Consider the following 19,432-nt stretch of genomic DNA (forward strand, 5'->3'; position numbering starts at 1 on the left):
ACTTTCTTAATTCAATTATCTCGATTGTGAAATATGTTAACAGAAGGATCGGACTAGTTGCGTTTTTATTTCGCCGAGAGCCAACCAACTGCCCGTAAGAAACGAAAAGTTGTAACTTATCGAGCACGGGGTTTACTCTAATTGTAAGAGATCTGCGGCATGCGGTGACGTGTACATACGTTAAGAAATGATCTTCACGTTTAGGATCCTCTCGTCGAAGCTGTTGTACGATAAGAACGAAGGTTGCAACGCACAGTCGCGCCGGAGTTTCGGAAGTTTTCGCGAAGGGTCGCGAAGCCAGGATAACGCAGAGATCACACAGGTTTGCGCATGAGGGCGCGTGCTCATCGGCCAACAGCTCGCGAACAATGTTCCACTCGTAAGATGTTCACAAACATTTTGTAACCACCGCGCGAACTTTTCGTGAATGTTCCTCGTAACGGGAGTTCGCGAATAGTTGTCGAACATCTGCAGCCACAGTCTATACTACGTCACGTGTGCATTCGTCAAATTTCGAATATTCAAAACACGGGGTGGAAGAAACGTCCCGGAGTTGGTGAACTTTAATATTGCCAACGTTATGGAATATAATATAATTTTAAGTATTTAACCAAGAAATTAATTGGCCACTTGCGCTGGCCCAAATGATTGCGGACCATAACGAGTGACCGAACCGTATATACAATAATTCGTCGTTTTCCCTTTGACCTCGTCGGTATGACGATCGCTGGATAGAAATTATTGAGAGGTAATAAATTTATTATTTGTCTTGTTAATTTTGTTTTACTTAAATATACTTAAAACTGAGAGAATATTGCAATTTTGGGTCTAAATTAAGGGTCTAAATTTGAGTAGTTTGTGTTAGATCACGGAAATTCAGGGCATTTGATTTTATTTGAAAATTTATTTTCATTTAGTCGAGTAATTTCTTAGATAACGAGGATTTAGTTAGGGTATTTGATTTCGTTCTATATTACTTGTAGTAAAGATTGGTAATAAAATTAAATGAAATCAATGATTCTAAAATTAACTAATTTACAGATTATCAGAATTTGGGGCATTTGATTTTATTTTACATATAATAATTAATAACAGAATTACATATAATAATTGATATCACTGGATAGAAATTATTAAATATACTCAAAACTGAGGAAATATTGCAATTTTGAAACAAAAAATCGATCGTCACGATCTTGAGAATGTTTGTGAACAATTATTACATATAAAATAAAGCGAGTGAAATATATTCTAATGATAATAATAATGACAAGAAAAAAAACGCATTTTTTATACTTTAACACAACTACAGTAATGTGATAGCAACTGTGATAGGTTTTGTGATTTATAATAAACATAATGTGTTTAAAAGTATAGATAAATAAATAAATCGAAACAACGATCTTGTGAAAATCTGTAAATAATTATCACATGTATAGTAAAAAAAAATAAAATATATTCTGATGATAATAGTAGTACTAATAATAATAATAATAGAAGAAGAAGAAAACACATTTTCTATACTTTAATGTAACTACAATAGATTTTGTGACTTACTCTTTCAATTTGTTTGTTTTAACCAACATATAAATTAACGTCTATAAAATGTTCCAAATTTCAAATTTGGTGTGACTGATTGTGTCTTACAACATAATATCTTGTTACATAAAATAAACAGGGCTTGAAAATAGTTGCAAGAATCCAAGTAATTATCCAATAGTTATGATTCTTCTATTATATCGTATATTGTGCGAATTGTTCTACATAAAGTAATACACGTGCATGAGCTATTTCTCAAATCGACTAATTCCATAAAACAAACACTAGGAAAATTAATAAAATAGCATCTATGTTTTTTTTTTCTTTTAATTTCTTCTCAAACTTAAACCCAAATAAACACTGTAACGATATACAAAAATAATCACAATTTGCTTCTGAAATAATTTAAAAAAATTTTTGTCGCTTAATGGTGTTGAGCCTAATTTATGTAAATATCTAATAAATCTTGTATGAAAAAATAAACATCGATCACGTGCTTGGATATAGTACATTGAGTATATTTATTGAGTAGAATTAGAATTTAGATAATCCTGAGAACATTGAATTTTTAGGTAATTACTAAAAAGTATAATATGATTAAAAATTGATTAAAGAACGGAGATCGTACGTTGTTAATTTATATAGTCGAGCAAATCCTTTAATTAAATTATTCTTTCGAAAATGACAGATTCTCTTTAACGAACTCTACACTCTTTAATCTTGCACACCGAAATTCGTGTCCTGGATCCGATGTCTGGAATGGTGAGAGTGATCGATCGCCGGAAACGCAAGTATTTATGCTGATGAAGTGTCCTACGGATTCTTATCTTGATGGAAATATGAAAAATGGTGTGACGAGATTGGAAGATGGCAATACTCTTCTTTAGATACTGATCTGACTAACTGACAAATTATTCTCAAATAATTCGCAGGACAGATTATACGTCTGCTGTGAAATTCTCGCAAACAGTAAATTAAAATAATATTTGTACACACTCTTTCTCTAAAACATCTTTACATATGGGAATAAATTCAATATTTTTAACTTGACGAAGAAAAAGTATTAGCTACTAAGAATCTGTAACTAATGATGAAAAATATGGTTTGGAGATGTTTGTCGTCTGATGGAGGACGAAACTGTACATTTATCGAGGGAGCAACGGGTGCTCAGTAATATATAAATATGTTGTGCGATAATTAATTACAAATATTTTAACTGCCACGTGAAATTTATAACTAACTGACGAATTATTCGCAAATAGCAGCAGGTTATATTTGTATGTCATAAGATACTCGTATACAGTGGGTTAAATATTCATATACACCCTTTCTTTAAAATATCTTTACGTATGTATATTATATTTCATTATAAACTGTAGTTGTTCTCCGATGGGAATAAATTTAATATTTCTGACTTGACGAAGAAAAAGTATCAGCCACTGAGAATCTGTAATGATGTAACTAAAAATATGGTTTGGAGATGTTTGTTGTCTGATGGAGGACGAAATTGTCGAGGGAGAAACGGGTGCTCAGTAATATATAAATATGTTGTGCGATAATTAATTACAAATATTTTAACTGCCACGTGAAATTCATATATCATTATTTTGTTTGTGAGTTGTAACATTTAATTTTTAGAACACGTTACGTTACAGTAAAAGTATATTTTTCATTTTGTAGCATTATATAGTTACTCGTGCGATTTAAGATTTCCTGTCAGTGATATTTATCTTATTTTGAATCACATTACAATATTTATAGCGATGGTTATGCCAGTTACTATCAGTGTGTTAAATTAAGCGTGAACGAGACATTTTACTCTCAACACTGATAAAGTGACCATAAAAGTAACCCTGAAGCATTACTATAGTATTGTATTGGACAAATATAAGTTTAATTGACAACTGACAATGTGAAAATTGAAAAACAAGAGTAATCAATGCACGACTTAGAAAAATGGAGAAAAGCAATATTGATACACATGATATTTATTGTACAATATATTATTCAATATTAATACCCATGATAATATATTGTACAATATATTATTCAGTGATGAGAATAACTATATTAATATATTTAATACCTGTAATACAAGTATATTTAATACTTGAGAAAATATTAAACACAAATTTCACACGTGATAAATATAAAATGAAATAATAATATATTTCTCAACTAAATCATAAATGCTGTAAATACTTTTTGACTATGAAATTCTCGTTGTTCTTCTTTATATCACATCATTGAACGTTCTAAAGGACTGTACATGTGTGTGCTAAAAAAAGAGAAATTGAAACATATACTTGGTATTACTGTGTAAAAATATTTATTTTTTCCACGCTGTACAGAACAAAACACATTTCAAAAATCGCGAACGATCGAGGAACGCTACACAAACAGTGTCAGAAACAATGTAAAACTCCTAGAAAAAATGTTAACAATAATTAAGAGGTCAGGACAGTGTGAAATTTTCAAAAAATCGAATTTTTTTTTCTTTTGTTTGGAATAGTAGTTTAAAGTCTTAGAAATAAGATACAAAAGTAGCCTTTGAAACTTATTTTAGGTATAATAATAAATCCACGGGTACAGAATAATTGAATTTGCATCACTGTTTACAACTTTAAGCAGTATTATAAATTGTAAATTGTGTGATTCAAATATTACTTTTGATGAATCGAATATTAGGGGACTTGGATTCAATTTAGTTGTGTATTGTATGAACTGTGAGCCGCGATATATAAGTAAAGGATACGTATGAGAAATGACGTTCTGAAACTTTAAACGTGTTTTTCTCGAAACTAGATTTAGAAACGGTGTGCAAGATATCTCGGAATCTAACCGACCGATTACTGTGAAACTTGGTACGTATCTTTAGTGTAACATTTTCTAGGGATTGACAATCGAACATTTTTTAAATTTTTAACAATTTCGAAAAATATAAACAAAAAACGTACAAATTTCTGGCATAAATTCGATACATCAAAAACAAATAGCTGTTATTTTTATAATTTACACAGAAATGAAAATGTTGGATCGTCAATCCCTAGAGCTAATCCTGTTTGGCTGGAACTATGCACACTGATAGGCAAATGTTATGTAAAAAAAGTTATGTAAAAGTATGCCGTTAAAAAGCTAAATACGAGCTTTCTTTTTTCTTCTTCTTTAATGTTGCCTTTTACAGTTCATAATCTGTTAAAATAAACCACAATAGTTTCTTTTTACTAGCCCTCCAATTTATACGTAATTTTTAGGCCCGTCACGCTGTCCTTTTCACCAGAGCTCGTGAAAGCCAAGTTTCCCAAAATTCCGAACAGTTCAGAAATCACGAGGGAAAACACGATGCTCGTCTGGAAACGAGCCCGGTGGGTGGGTGTTTCTTGATGAAATTTTCGTAGGACGCGGCTGCAGCGGGACGCAATTAGAGAAACAAAACGTAGAGAGAAGCTGAGAAAGGAGAGAGAGAGAGAGAGAGAGAGAGAGAAAGAGAGAAAGTTGGCCAGGCACGAGAGAGAACACACATAGAGGAAAGGCAGTCACCGAGAAAAGAGGAGACAGGGAGAAAGAGAATGAGAATGAAAAGCTTTGCATGCCCATGTGCTCCCCTCGTAACGCTCGCTAGGCAACGTACGAACGCTTTGACTAACGAACCACGAATGTCGAAGGTGCTCGTAGATAAACGCGTCGCTGCACCTCTAGTTACATCATGCATTACCATACTACTTGCAAATCCATGACAGCCCGATGAATTTTCTACTTGTTCTCTCTCTCTCTCTCTCTCTCTCTCTCTCTCTCTCTCACGAAAAGAAAAAAAAAAGATACACAGACACGGCAAACTGCTGGAACATCGTGCGCCTCTTTCAAAGGTGTGCGCGCTCTCTCGAAGCTGAGAGACTCGTTATTGGTAGCTGATTCCTCTCTGACGGAATGCCGGTTTGCTTTGCCGTCGCTTTTTACCCACTGTTTCTTTCGCAGACTTGTAATTTCAGCCGGCGACGGCGAAAGCTTCGCCAATTGAAATTCGCTAGAACCCGTTCCTATCAATCCCCCCCCCCTCCCCCTCCCCCTCGTAATAAGAAACTTTCGGCGATGAAAAATCACGCAACAATACGAGTCTCGAAGCGTGAAGTTTCTTCCGCTTTGACAGTTTGCCTCTGTTCGAAGATGGCTTCACGTCGCGTAGGATTTACGTCATAGGACGTAAGCTTTCCCCCGTTTTCTCGAAAATTTATCAAAATTCAATTCGTCTGTGGAAAACTTGCACAGACTCCCATTTGTGAAACTTGTACGATTTCCATTTTTTCCTCGTTTCCGTCATTTCGTTCGTATGGATTTTCTGAATCTTGGTCGAAATTAGTTAGATAATTATGTAGATAAAGTGAATCAGATAATTAAGTTGATATAGATAAAATAGTTAGATAATTAGATAAAAGTTAGCTAGGAATAGTTAGAAATTCGATAAAATAGTGAATAGGAAGCTATGCTTACTTATCTCAAAACCGAGAAAATGAGAGAATACTTTATTTCACGAAGAACTTGTAAATTTTAAAATATCAGTGCCTATACTAGCAATCATTTCAAATTGCACGAGTATTGTAAAATATTTTGTATGTATATTACAAAATACATAATATGATATAATATATAATATATATATATAATAAATAAATATAACATATATATATAATATATAAATAAAAATAAAAAGTGTGCGATAATATATAATATATAAATATAATATATATATATAATATATGATATATAAATAAAAATAAAAAGTGTGCGATAATATATAATATATAAATATAATATAATATATGATATATAAATAAAAATGTGCAAAGAATTTTAAACGAGATATATATTTTTTCTCTGTATTCCTGAATTTTTAGCGAATTGCAATCCAATTTACGATTCGTTTATTACTGGACCTCGACACTTCATTTTACCACACGCGTTAATTGTAAATCCCCGATTTATTTTATTTCAACCTCAGGGCTAAAATTAAAAATGAAACGCAAAATGAATACTATTCCCGACAAACATTTCTCAACGATAATATCCAAGAAACACCCACGCTATGATTTCTTCGTAACATAAATACAATTTTCGAAGGATATACATACTTTGCAACTAATATAAATTTATTGCAGTAAATCATTAAAATTATTGCAATAATTTCACACACGTTATACATACATTACACAATTTACATTAATAAATATATCAGTCAACATAAATTTGGCAATTTTTCTATCGTACGATTAAACGGAAATAAAATTTCCCATCGAATTAATTGATCGTGTCACAAATTTATACGATTAATTGAAACAATAATACGTTAAAAGTCACGCTGCAGTACGCTGTACTTGTTTAACGAGGACGAGGGAAAACAAAAAAAACCCTTGAATTAGCAAGTTTTATTACTTTCCGCAGTTAACTTTACCCTTCCTCGCAATTTTCGAATTAATATTTGTAAAACAAATATCCCGTTGGAATGGGACATCCCGTGGAGGAGGCGTTATCCTCTCGGCGTTCTCCGTCTGAATAACTTCAGAACTTGAAAAGGGCGTAATCACTTGCAATAACATCCAGAAAGTTAGGCAGGACGAAGAATAATTGTCCACTTTAATTCCTTGCTTAATTCATTAATGTTGTCTCTGCAATTCATTTCGATGGTAACGAAGCCTGTTTTTCCCCCGCGTCTTTTTTTCTTTTTTCAGTTAATTCCTTTTTCCAATTCAACTTCGTGAATCATCTCGAACGTGTACTTATCATTATATCGGAACTGTTTTCTATTTTCGCTTCTGGATTTCAGTTTGTACGCTCTCGTCGTTGATAATGTTTCGAGGAATGAAGAAGGAGCGAGAGACATTTCCCGATTCGCAATGGTTTCAGAATGTTCTGATTAGATTAGACAATTGCGCGATATCCTGATTAGCAGGATAAACCGGATGTTCACCGAATAAGAAAACTGTATGCTCCCCAGTTTTCTTATTTCTGCAATTTTTATTTCGTAAAGAATATACATTAATTCTTCGTAAATAAAGTGAACAATATTTTTCTCTTATTAATAACGTTATCACGCGTTTCTGAAATTCTCGTCGTCCAAGTCTGATATATTTCAATAAAAGTGCAATGAAGTAGTTAAGTTTTCTGAGATTATAAAGGGGAGATGCTTCAATATTCAAATCTATTATAGATTCAGCCGTGAAGAAAATTTTCCAACGTTCTCGCGGATTGTGGATAGCATTTTCTAGGGAATTTTTTTCGGTGGTTTTCTGAAAAATTTTTAATTTTATTGACATCTACAGAACTTGATATTTTACTTTTTAAAAGTCACTCCATGAGAAATTCGAAATGTGAAAAAAAGAACTTGAATTTTCATCAATTCACGAAAAGAAATAGAAATATTTGCAATATTAAAATGATCAGAGATAAATTTAATTTGTTTCTGCAATTTAATTTGTTTCTCCAAACAATTCCTGTTATTTTCAAGTGCGTATTTTCTTTGTTCGTTTCGTCGCCCTAAAATATTCTAAAATTACAATTATATATAAATATAAATATATATACATAAATAAATATATATATTATATATATTATATATAATTATATATATAATTTTTTTATATAATATATAATTTATTATTTTAATTTATTTAATTAATAATTTATTATTTTATTTATTATATTTTATATGTAACGTATAATTATATATATATATATATATATATAACTTGTTTATATAATATATAATTTATTATTTTAATATATTATTTATTATATTTTATATATATAATACATAATTTATCATTTTAGTATATTATTTATTATATTTTATATATATAATATATAATTTTTTTTTACCTAAATTTTACCATACATAGCAAATCGATTTTTTTTTCTACACGACGAGTATAGAAACTTCGACATTGAACAAAAAAAATTTCATCGTTTCGTAACAAGTGTGCTCTTGACATAAACGCTTAAGGGATTAAAGTGTTCGCGGGGAAGACATTTCAGCTGGCCCCGGAGAGCTCAGTATGAATTTCAACGAATCGTAGAATCGATCGTGACGGTTACCGGGGCGCGCGCGGAAGTTTCACGACAATGACTACGGCAATTCAATAAATGGACATATCATGTACCATATCAAAAGAACCACCGCGAAACTTCCTTGTTGCAACTTCGAACTCTCTTCTTCCGCGGAATACTTTGGGCGGAAGTGCGCTTCCAAAATAGATACAACTCGCGGAATTTCTCGTCGCGTCGAGAGTATTGTTCATCGCGCTTGAAATCCCCCCCTCTCTTTCATCGCCACCTCGTCGACATAAAATCTTCTCGAATTTTAATGAAACGACGATTTCTCGCGACTCGACTTCAAGAACGTCGAAGTGACGGAATTTTAACCTGTTAATCGCGCAGTTGGAGTTGAATCAATTTTCAATTTGTGTTATTCTGAAAAATCAACAATTTTATACGCTGCTCAGATTCGCTATCATTGAGCTAAACGTTCGTAATTTTCTTGTTCGAAAAGAAGAAACCAAGGGTGAAAAAGTTTAATAAATAATATATAGATAATATATAATATATAGATAATATGGTAAATTTAGAGATTTAATTCGCATTAGCAAATTACTAAAAAAAAAATATATACACCTGATTGTTACGTAATTATTAAGCGATTGAACCATTTTATATATGTTGACATGTAAAGAGTATTTTGAAAATAAATAAAAATATTCCTCTTCCAAATAAATTTCTGGAAATTAGAATTTTGTACAACGGGGTTCCAACAATTTTTGCCGTGCGTAGTTTTTTCAAACGAATCCTTTTATCGTTTTTTTTCCTTTTTTTTACTTCGTTCGATGACGTTGTGGTCTCAAAATATCGTAAAACGTTTCAAATTTACGTGTAATTTTTAGTTTTCACCGAAAACTTTAATTGAAATATGGATTGAACATTGAAATTGAATTTCACGTTGAGTATCGAGTACAGTTGCCAAAGCGCGGTTAACAGATTAATAGAGAAGTAAAACATTTATTTACTCTTTATTCTATTAAAAAATTTAATGTTCGAACATCACACTATACGAAAAATTATCGCTCTATACGTTGAATTAAAAAATTTATGGCAGTTAGTAGAAACGTGAATCTTATTTATTCAATGCATGTATCATATATAGCTTTTTGCATTTAAAAAGAAAACTGAATTAAATTAAATAGTGAAAAAATTTGAAATCGCAAAATTCAATAAAATTTTTTATTCAATTGCATAAATAATATGTATAAATTAGTGTAAATAATATGTATAAGTATGTATACATTAGTGTAAATAATATGTATAAATACGTATAAATTAATGTAAATAATTAATAAAAAATTAATAAATATGTATAAATTAGTGTCTAAAATATATGGAATTTATTAATTTGGTCATTATTCGAATTTCTGCGATTTTAAATTTCGCCATTACTTAATTTACTAATATTTACTAATATACCTAATTAACCCTTAATTTATTAATACACATAACTAAATATTTTACTTAACATAATTTTTTGAGTAAAAAGCGATAAATTAAATAATGGTGAAATTTAAAGTCACAAAATTAATGTTATTTGTCCATTAATCTAATTTCTGCGATTTTAAATTTCATTTTTCTCATAAAGGAATAAAAAAAAAAAAAAACTATACAGATAAAAGCAAATATAAATAAAATATGTATATCTAAAAACCAGAATAAATATTTTAATATATTAAAAAACGACGAACACCTTTTTCGAACGATACAAAAATCACTGCACGTGTGCTGGATCCAAAACTTTTAAATTGGTAAATAACGAACGAATTTCCGTAGAATTCTGTAGATAAACTAAATCCTTATCGTTTTAACGTTCAGATGAACAAAGGTAAAGCCGAAGTCCAGTTCTTGGCCGAAGTCAAATGAAAGTTTTATTGTCGGAAATTCGGTCAATTTATTTAAAGCGATTGTGAGAAAACTGTGGATTTCTATTTCTTTGCGGGTACTGTTAAACTTGTTCAATAATTGAACTGAATTCAATTCATGTCGTCCGGACAAGAGTCTATCAAATGAAAAAAAGCTTGTTAAATTTTCAGTCGACGGAAAACGATTTTTTATAATGGATGTTATTTCAAACAGCACCGGTGCATATTAATGCGTCTATTGATAATTTAGCGAGATGAAAGTACAAAGTCGCGGCTTATTTAAAATCAGAAATAAGACAAAAGAAAAAAGGGGGAAAAAAATGGAGAAACTTGAAACGTGCGTTTTCTTTCAAAATTCCTTAGAAATGTATATCCAAAAAATAAATACTTAAATAAACGTTATAGAATGAATTACTGCAGACGTAGTTTTCATCTAACGACATATAAAATACGTAACATCAGTTATCCTTGGAATGATCACATTGACTAAATATATATATTAATCTATGGCCAAAAGAACTTTTGTTGTTTAGCAATTATAAAATTATAAACGTACGCGATAGAACAAAGCTATCGTATATAATATATTATAAACTAAATTTATGTTCAAAATATCGTAATAAGATCCTTGGAAGAAAAGTATTAAAGAAATGTGACGAACCAGAGGAATATAAAAACACGTGGAGAAATATATCTCAACATATACTACACGCTAATACTTTTTACTTACAAGTTTTACGTACTGTGTAACAAATTCTGTATACACGTGACAAATTAATGTAAATTTCTTTGCCTCTTAATTCGAAACGAATACATTCACTTTTATTTATTATATTTCACGTTACTCTGCTATTTGTATTTTTAAACTAAACCTTTTATTATATATTACATCGTTTGTGTTCATGTTTTTATTCTTTAGCATACCATTATTACTATTTCCTAGATAAAAATTTATGTTTTCTAATATAATATAAATATAAATATTTATATTTCTTAGATAAAAATTTACGTTTTCTAATATAATATAAATATAAATATTTATATTTCCTAAATGAAAATTTATATTTTCTAATATAATATAAATATAAATATTTAAATATATAAATATAAATATTTCCAAAGATAAAAATTTATATTTTTTAATATAATATAAATTATATTTTTTATATTTTTTTATATTTTTTAATATAATATAAAAATTTATATTTTCTAATATAATATAAATATAAATATTTATATTTTCTAGATTAAAAAATATATTTTCAACACTAATCAAATAAAAAAATCGAAAAATTGAAAGATGTTAAGATGTTGAAACAAAAACCACAATGGGGCAAAAATGTGGCCGAGGGACGCAGCCGGGTTAAACGAATTAAGGAAGTAAATAGAAGACTTGAAATACTTCAAAAAACCTAAAATCGTATCGTTAAAAGATATCGCCGAATGGTCTGAAAATTCTTTAACGCCATTTATTCTTGCCTGTTCGCAACGTTATGTGTACTTTAAAGGTTCGGTACAAAAATGTTTGCTCTTGGCAGTAAACTGTACACGTTAGATTCATGGGGAATCTGCATATGAAGTACAGCAATTTCCAGTAAAATACTCGTCGACGGAATTGCGTTATGTAAACGAGACAAGTTGAATTTTTCACCCGTCAGAGATCAAGAATTTTCCTTTTTTTCTTTTTGTTTTCAGAGTCAAACATTTCCCAAAATCCTCTTTCCACGAACTCGTGATTATTGTTCTTGAACTTGAACTATAAATATTCTGGTGAATTTTTTGATCGTGTGGTTTTTAAACAGTTTCGAAGAAGATTGTGATTAACAGAAGAAATGTTCTATCGATAACCGAATAATGTTTTCTGAAGACAGGTGAGGATCAAGAAATCCTCACGAGAACAAGAGATATCGATTGTTAACTCATAATTCTGTATTTTGTGTCAGTATGAAATAACGTATGTATTTATACTAAATTATGCATATTATTATATTATATCATTTATTATATAATACACATAAAATGATTCAATGTACATAGTAACAATAATAATCCATGTTATTTAGAAATTTGTATTAATAAATAATTTAGCACATAATATGACATAATTAGTAATAATACATTATTATTTGTAAGTAGTAGTATGAAGATTCTTTATTTCAAGTTAAAAAGGTTCTGAGTCATTAAAAAAATAAAGATTCCATATTTCAAATCAATGTAAAATAATCTAACGTTCTTTATTCTGAATTATATAAATTATTAGTATTATGTATTATCGTGTTACATAATTTAGAATATAGTACGATACTAAAAACTACTACAAAATTATATAACAATTTGAAATATTTAGAATAAAGAATTTTATGATATGTAATTGTAATATACATATATGTCATAGTATAATTACATATAGTAATATAGAGTACACATTACTATTTGTAAGTAACATAAAGATACTAAATTTTAAATTAAAGGAGTTCTGAGTAATCAAAAAACAAAATTTGGAAATTCTTTTAATTAAACCAACTAACTAATGATAATAAAATTTTCTAAGGTATAATATATTATATCATAATCACGTATAGTATTATTAGCTTATTCGCTCGTTTCAGAACAAACGAAATTAATCTCATTTCAATTGTTTCTACAAAGAAGATGAAAAAATATATCGTACAACCATTTAATTATTCACAAACAATTAAAATTGAATTTACAAATAATTACAGTTGATTTTATGTAAAACAAATATTTGTAAATAACATAAACATTCTAAATTTTAAATTAAAAGAGTTCTGAGTAATCAAGAAATAAAATTTGGAAATTCTTTTAATTAAACCAACTAACTAATGATAATAAAATTTTCTAAGATATAATATATTATATCATAATCACGTATAGTATTATTAGCTTATTCGCTCGTTTCAGAACAAAACGAAATTAATCTCGTTTCAATTGTTTCTACAAAGAAGATGAAAAAATATATCGTACAACCATTTAATTATTCACAAACAATTAAAATTGAATTTACAAATAATTACAGTTGATTTTATGTAAAACAAATATTTGTAAATAACATAAACATTCTAAATTTTAAATTAAAAGAGTTCTGAGTAATCAAAAAACAAAATTTGGAAATTCTTTTAATTAAACTAAAGAGAGAAATATTCTAAAGATATAACATTATAACATAACCACGTATAGTATTATTAGTTTATTCGCTCGTTTCAAAACAAAACGAAATTAATCTCATTTCAATTGTTTCTACAAAGAAGATGAAAAAATATATCGTACAACCATTTAATTATTCACAAACAATTAAAATTGAATTTACAAATAATTACAGTTGGTTTCATATAAAACAAATATTTAATTATTTATAAACAATCAAAGTTGATTTCAACAGAGAACAACGAAATATTGTTACAGAAGTTCAGCTGTATTTGTGTGCTGACAAACCGTGACAATTTTTGTATTCGAACAACCAGTATTGTCGTCGTTGAAACGGCGATGGGAATTGAAAATATCGCCGATAACAAAGCGCAGTCTGTGCTCCTTTTTCTGAATACTGAAAAACGCTGGCCCGAAAGAAATTCAGCGTTGAACTGGAGCAGTGCTTGGCTCCGATCGATTATCATCTTTTTGCAATCTAGAAAAAGTTTTTCGGAGGACGACGCATTGCAGGAGGTGATGATTTATAGGATGGAGTGCAACGATGGTTATGTGAGCTTGCGGCGAACGTAGAACGTGTACAACTTGCTCCATATTACGACAATTGTTCACGTAAGAGATGAAATAGACGATTATATTAGAAAATAAGTATAATAATTCCCTGGATTTTAAAAATCCCTGAAACTGACCACGCAAAATATCCCAAAGATCAAATAAATAGTACAGAACATAGAAATAACTTCCAACAACTATGCAGTAAATATCCAAACCACCAGAAAGTATACACCGACGCATTCAAAACTAGGCTAGGGAGTTGGATTTGCCATCATCTGCGTAAATAATTTCATCTTCCAAAAGCCGCATCTATCTTCCAAGCAGAAGATTGTGCAATTCTCAAAGCTTTTCACCATACTCAAAACAACAATACTCAATCGTCCATCATTTTTACAGACTCCATGAGCGTAATCAAAGCAATAGAAAACATAAATAGTAAAACAAAATATGAAACCATTCTAAGCATTCAACATATTTTTACGTACCTCGCCAACAATAATAAAGACATAATCATCGCCTGGGTTCCATCCCATCAAAGGTAACGAGGAAGCTGACATAGCAGCCAAAGAAGCAACATCGCCCTCGTCGGATGTCATCCGAAGACGAATTCCTTATCAAGATCTTGTTGTAACATTACATCATGCCGAAAAACAATCATGGAACAAAATATGGAACACCTCCAGAAAAACAAAAACTCATAGTATAACCCAAGATTTCTATCAAACAATGCCTACCAACAACATGAAAAGAAAAGACAGAATAGTCATGACAAGGCTTAGAACAGCACACTGCAAACTCACACATGAGTATCTATTTAAAAAAAAAAACAGAACCATCAATGTGTATCCAATGCAACCGAATTCTATCAAGCAATCATCTTCTATTTGAATGCAGCAAGTACCACGCTCAAAGGCAAAAATACAAAATAACTTCACTGGCAGTCCTGACGTCGCAGAAACACATAGGAAATGTCCTGAATTATCTAAAGGAAACTAACATCTACCATAAGATATAATCGTCTTGAAAAGGAAACAGTACCTAGCCGTCGCTAATGACCAGAAGGTAGATGCGACGTTAATCATAAATTAAAAAAAGAAAAATTATAATAAATATGACATTGTACGATATAATATTACAAAACTTGATTCGTATCGCCGTGAATTAGGTAGTTTTAAATTATTGCGATATAAAATAAAATTCGAATGAATCTTTTTAATTGATGATTAAAAAATTATTAATAATTTAATATATCTTATAATTAAATCTATAAATTGTTAATATTTAATATATCTTACGTCTTACATGATTTTAATAATCTTAACACATACAGTTGATGGATATCGGTAGAAAGATTTTAAGATTTCAAGATTGTTTATTGTCGAAATTTAGGAACGATTGAAATATGCGTTTCTAACCACACTGAAAAGATTTATTATAGATTTGTCGAAATTTCGGCTGCTTGTCAGAAATGAACACGGAACTTGAAAATGCAGGAAATTAAGGTTCCTCAAGTCGCAGTTCGAAATGCGACAAAAATATTAAATACTTAACGAAATATTAATTCCTACTATTAATTTAACAGAAATATCAGAAATATTGCTTCAGTGGAATTGAACTAAGTGTCCAATTATTTACGTACGTCATTATCATTATCTGCGACGATATTCTGATCACACTAATCTTTGCTAATGGACACGTAAAAGACGAATGTGATTATCTAAATAAAATATTACGATATTACCAGTAAGAAAGTATTAGCTCGTTTTAGGAGACATTTTTGCTCCAGTTTTCTGAAATACATACATCGTACGAAAGATTAGGATAACGTAAGCATTTAAACGAACTTTATCGTGCGTGTTTCTCCATCTTTCATCGGAAATTAAACTGATTTTTTTCTTTTTCGACGTGTGCATCAGTACAATTTAAAACTGCACGACTTCATTTCAAAAAACTGAAGCTTTATAAAATGATTAATGACTTTGAAATAGGCACGCCTTGAAATCATACATCTTTCGTAGGTTCTACCGTAGGTTGCAAATTCATAATATTTCTCGCTGCAAACGATGACATAAATCAAAGTGAGACACCTTGTATATTAGAGTATATTATTTATATGTGAAAACATTTCAAAGTACATTTATATTATTCTTATATCAAAATGGATATTACGTTTCCAGCCTCGCACACTCGCAAAAATAAATGTCACAGAGCCACAGAGAGATAAATGTACCTACGTGCAACGGAATACTATAACTTTGCACAAGGAAAATGTATCAAATCGGCGCAATCAATGACCGTGAGTTGACACTAGAACTATCGAAGTGATAAAAAAAAAAAAAAAAAAAACGATCAGTGTATAATTTGATAAATATGAAACGTTGTATTTTTAGAAATCTAAATAATCTTATGAATTAGAGTATTCTCGTGTATTCTGTTTCCTTTAATTTCAACATGTCCCTGATGAAAGTTTCACGATAAATTTTCAAATGCTCGTCGGTAACTCCAATGTTAAAAAATGATAGCTTTTGCGTTGGATGATTTTTGTTCTCAGACAATGAGACGAATATATGTAGTTCGACTTGATAACGAAAGAGTGAAATAACAAATGATCAAAAAACGAAGCAGAGTGCTTCCAGTATTAAATATCTGTATAAGAAATGAGTAAATGTGCTGAATTCATCAATGAAGTTACATGATTTTCATTATAATTGTGATGACTATTCTGAAACAAAAAAAAAACTGTTGAAGTATATTGTTATAGAAGTATATATGTCAAATAAAATATTGAAGTAAATGAACGTACGTTTTAACGAGAATTATTTAAAATGGTATATTTACAAAATTTTTGTTTCAAAATGGATATTACTTTCTGAACGACCCTCGTGTATGTTACGTGTAACAGAATAATACAGGGTATTTACGGATTTACTAGCCAACGTCTTTTCTCATAAATGGTAAATATGAGAGAAAAAGATGAAAAAAGAGAGGGAAACATAAAACCTTTTTGTATCCCCGTCACTTTTCTTTAAAGTGAATTTTTTAAACAAAAAGCCAGAAAGTTTTTTTTATACGAAAGCATATATCAGAAAGATATGCTACACAAAAAGAGTGACCCTGAGTGTCGTAGAAGAAAAAATTGAAAAAAAGAATTTTCATTTTATTATATATATTAATATACAGAACATTCATAATACATAAAATATTCGAACTTTTGATCTTTGACATAAAAGAATATGGCATTTGAACTTTGACATAAAAGAATATGGCATTCTATTTCAGAAATTGAAGATCACCTTCGTCCCGAGAAGAAAAGGGAAAAAACAGTGGGAATTATGGAAAAATTTCATACTTATATTGCTCGCAAGAAACGATACTACAGTGGTCACTGAAAGACCAAATGATATAAAACAAAAGTAACTTTTACAAACACGTGTCTTTTAAATTTCTTATTATTTTATTTGGAAATATAATTAATGGATTTTTTTCAGTACTTTTTTCTATAACCTACAAAAAAAAAAGAAAATAAAGAAAGATAGAAAATGAACAAGTTATGACTTTTTCAAACCCTTCGGTGTTTCAGTGGCCATTCTGTACTCTCTTCTCTTTCATCTTTCCTTGTATCTTTGCGAGAAACATCCAGTAAGAGAACACGTATGAGATTAAAAAGCGGTCGCTTACGTTCAATGATTCTTTCTCTCCCGGCGAATGAGACGAACGTTCGAATGAAACAAAAGTGATCCGTTTGCCTTGGATCTGAAACAACCCCGTCCTGTCGAGACTCGAGGATGTATATATGTATATACAGGGTATCCATAAATTCTCTTTACAATTTGAAAAATTTATTACAAAGGCAAATGAAGAGACAGATAAGTGGAAATTATATATTTAAGTCTTTTTTTTTTTGCCTCATTTAATACTCTCTATATGGGCACCATTAGTTGCACGATATTTCTTATATTTGTTTGTAAATAGGTCAGAATAATAATGTAATAATAAATACACAATAATAATAAAATACCACATCAAAACGATACTCGATTTCCTGCCATGTTCGTTGTAGCATACTCTGATCAATGATGGCAATATCAGTGATCTTCTGCTTTAGATTAGTAACGTTCCGTACCTTCGTTTGATACACGATATCTTTAACATAATCCCATATGGATGTCCATAAAGTTTCTTTACAATTTGAAAAATTGATTACAAAGGCAATTGACGAGATATCCTCATCAGATTTTGTTTCATGTGCTCAGTGTATCAAGGTTTTCATCACACTGCATTTGCAGGTACCCTGTTGACTAATAAGATACTGTTAAATGAATCCCTTACGAAATGGCAACTCCTCAAGAGAAGGCATAGTGTGTATCATGGTTTATTGAAACCAAATCGGATCTGCAGACTCAGCGAAGCTTCAGAACTAAGTATGAGAGAGATCCATCAATTCGTGCAAGAAATTTATGGACATAGGGACAGTGTTCGATAAAGGGAGGAATAAACGACCAAGAACATCGATCCTGAGAAAGAAATCGAGTACCGTCTTGATGTGCTTCGTGCAACTAATGGTGCCCATATAAAATACATTAAACGAGGCAAAAAAGAAAACTTAAATATACACGTCTCATTCTGCAATAATTTCCACTTATCTGTCTTTTCATTAGCCTTTGTAATAAATTCTTGAAATTGCAAAGAGACTTTATGGACAGCCTGACAGAGCGACAGAGACGGTGAAATTGTACTGCAACGGATCGGAGAGGGATAAAAGATCTCTGGAGAAACTCTGGAGAATAATTGATCTCGCCACTCGGGCGGACTCGTCGAGACTCTTCCGATCGCGGTCGTCCGCCAGACGAATCAAAGGGAATTGGGGATCGGAGATCCGGCGTCGAATAAGATTCATATGTAAATCGATCGGCCGATTCGAGAAGCAAAAGGCCGATAGAAGTGTGGGAGGTGGAGGAAGGCATACCGAAGTCCGAAATGAAATCGACTGTGTTCGATGAAGAACACGGTGGGCGAGCTTGTTAAGCAAACGATACCGGCGGCGGCTCGGATTCGCGCGAAACAAAGTCACCATGCAAATTCACAGCCGACGCGTCTGTCCCGGGTGGTCTGTCTCGGTGATATAAAGGGCAGACGCGCGCTTCGGTGGTGGAGGTGTAATTTCCATGAAACATTCTCGAATGAATGAGAACCGAGTGGGACTTTGACTACCTAACCCTACG

The sequence above is a fragment of the Frieseomelitta varia genome, unplaced genomic scaffold, assembly GCF_011392965.1.
Source record: "Frieseomelitta varia isolate USP_RPSP 00005682 unplaced genomic scaffold, Fvar_1.2 scaffold_233, whole genome shotgun sequence".
Classification (NCBI taxonomy): Eukaryota; Metazoa; Arthropoda; class Insecta; order Hymenoptera; family Apidae; genus Frieseomelitta; species Frieseomelitta varia.